Source organism: Propithecus coquereli, unplaced genomic scaffold (assembly GCF_000956105.1).
Source record: "Propithecus coquereli isolate 6110/MARCELLA unplaced genomic scaffold, Pcoq_1.0 Scaffold120, whole genome shotgun sequence".
Classification (NCBI taxonomy): Eukaryota; Metazoa; Chordata; class Mammalia; order Primates; family Indriidae; genus Propithecus; species Propithecus coquereli.
Genome location: NW_012136081.1, coordinates 810,144 through 813,091, shown reverse-complemented (window position 1 = coordinate 813,091; position 2,948 = coordinate 810,144).

Genomic DNA, 2,948 nt, shown 5'->3' with positions numbered 1-2,948 from the left:
CTCAGGCTGGTCTTGAACTCCTGGCCTCGCTTCCCAGAGCGCTAGGATTACAGGTGTGAGCCACCGTGCCTGGCCCCAAAATTTTTTTTTGAGAACACATATAGATACAAGAAGACCATATAAAAAGAAAGCAGGGACACATGGAATTCAAGAAGACGGTTACCTTTGTGGGAGAACAGAGAGTCGGATAGGCAGGGTGCGGTGGGAGACAGGAATATGTTGCTTGGGTTAAAGTCCTAGCTTTTATTTTGTGGCTGTGGGTTTGAAGCTGCTTACATTATTAAAAATAACCAACTAAACATTTATTTTCATATAAAAATTTTTTTAGAGACGAGGTCTCGCTATGTTGCCCAGGCTGGCCCCAAACTCCTTGGGCTCAAGCGATCCTCACAGCTAAAGCCTCCCGAGTAGCTGGGACTACAGACGAGCACCACTGTGCTGGGCTAAAATATTTAAGTATAATAATATATGGGCCGAAAAGGAAATCATAATGGAAATCAGAAAATACTCAAAACTAAACTATAATTAAAATACTAGATACTTTACACCCATCAGGATGGCTACTACCAAAAAAAAACAAAAACAGCAAGTGTTGGTGAGGATGTGGAGAAACTGAAACCCTCGTGCACTGTTGGTGGGAATGTAAAATGATGCAGCTACTGTGGAAAACAGTATGGTGATTCCAAAAAATTAAAAATAGAATTACTATTTGATCCAGCAATTCCATTTCTGGGTATATATCCAAAACAGGGTCTCAAAGACAGATTTGCACACCCATGTCCACAGCAGTATTATTCACAATTGCTAAAAAGGAAGCCGATGTCTATCAGTGGACAAATGGATAAACAAAATGTAGTATATAGGTACGATGAATTATTCTACCTTAAAAAGAAAGGAAATTCTAGCATATGCTACAACATAGATGAACCTTGAGGATATTATGCTAAGTGAAATCAGTCGGTCACCAAGAGAAAAATACCATACAGTACCACTTATTTGAGATAACTTAGAAAGAGAAAGTACAGATAAACAATATTAGATACAAAAAGGGAGACAGAACTTTGGGTACTGTCAAGATTATAAACTTAAGGCATTTCTACAAATAACTTGTCGACAAATTTGAAGCCATAATTAAGACAAGAAAATATGAAAATATTTTTTTCCTTGAAAATATAATTAACTCAAGAACAGAATACCTGAGTAATCTATTGCCACTAAAAATCTAGTTCAAAACCTACCCCACCAGGCCGGGCGCGGTGGCTCACGCCTGTAATCCTAGCACTCTGGGAGGCTGAGGCGGGTGGATCGTTTGAGCTCAGGAGCTCGAGACCAGCCTGAGTAAGAGTGAGACCCTGTCTCTACTAAAAATAGAAAGAAATCGGCTGGATAACTAAAAATATATAGAAAAAAATAGCCGGGCACGGTGGTGCATGCCTGTAGTCCCAGCTATTTGGGAGGCTGAGGCAGGAGGATCGCTTGAGCCCAGGAGTTTGAGGTTGCTGTGAGCTAGGCTGACACCATGGCACTCTAGCCCAGGCAAAAGAGACCCTGTCTCAAAAAAAAAAACCTATCCACCCCCTCAAATAAATGCCAGTTTGTTTTACAGAATATTCTACCAAAAATTTAGAAATGCAAAATTACAATCTTACACAAACTCTTGTAATGAAAATAAAGTGAGAATGTTCTCCAACGCATTTTATGAGGTTGGCATAACTGTGATAAAAAAATCAGAGAAGGGTAGAAGAAAGAAAAAGCTTAAACAACCCTGCTCGTAAACCTGAATGCCAAAGTTTTCCAAAATATCAGCAAACTCCAGCAATATAATAAAAAATATATGACTTTTATTCCAGGAATGCAAGGATGTTTTAACACAAGAAAATGTCAAGATACTTCACCACATTTATAGATTAAAGGAGAAAAGACATATGGTTAGCTAAGATTGCCATTTGTGCTCCTTGGTACATATATATGGGTGGCTAGGTGACAAGGGAGGAAGGTGTGCTGAGCTGCAGCAGGAAGCAGAAATGACCTGGCTGCAAAGGCTGGTCCTAAAGTGACAAAGGTGTAGAGTCTGAAGGGCCACAAAGTCTCAAACATAACTGCCAAGAGGGGCCAGTACTAGTAGGCAACCAATCACACAGGCTGGCCATGGCATTAGGGAAAAAGGGCTCATTCTGGGTGATCTATTCATACATGGTTGGATCCCACCACTAAGTTGGCAAGACACAAGCAGAATCCAGCTTCAGAGAATGACAAAGGAAAGTAGTATGCAGAATACAAGGACCCTACCTCCATTGGGATTGTTAGCTACAGCCCACAGAAGCTAAATGGCTGATAAGAGATGGGTAAGTGGAGATGAAAAGGTTTTAGGGGGACTAAGATATTATTAGGTAGATCATAGAATCACTGGGAGAGCTAGAGAAAAATGTAAGACCCAGCTTATAGATACAATGCCACAAAAGCACAGACATACGATAAAGTGAGGGACAAAGGACTACTTAGAGGAAAATACATAGCTCTAACTATATTAGAAAACAAATTGATATTAATTAAGCATACAACTTGAGAAACCAGAAATGAGTAAATAAACCTAAAGAAATAGAAGGAAAGGGCCAATAAAGCAGACAAACCTCTTGCAAAGCCAGCCAAACAAAAGAAAACACACAGAATACAGGACGTATGTTTGCTAGTTTTATCTGCCCTCAGCCCTTGCCCCCATTTTTTCTGGTTAACAGAACCTCTCTATTCTGTGGGAAACACACACATATGTGAATGAGGTTGCCTCTATCCCCCACCCCCAGCCCTGGCCACAGGAACTGCTCAAGGCAGGGCAAGTGACCAATTGGTCTTCCCTGAAATACAGGGAACCTCAAGAAGGGACTCATTGTCTGTAAGGACCGAGTATAAACTGGAGCCTCCTGCAGAAAACACCTGTAGGAGGGGACAGG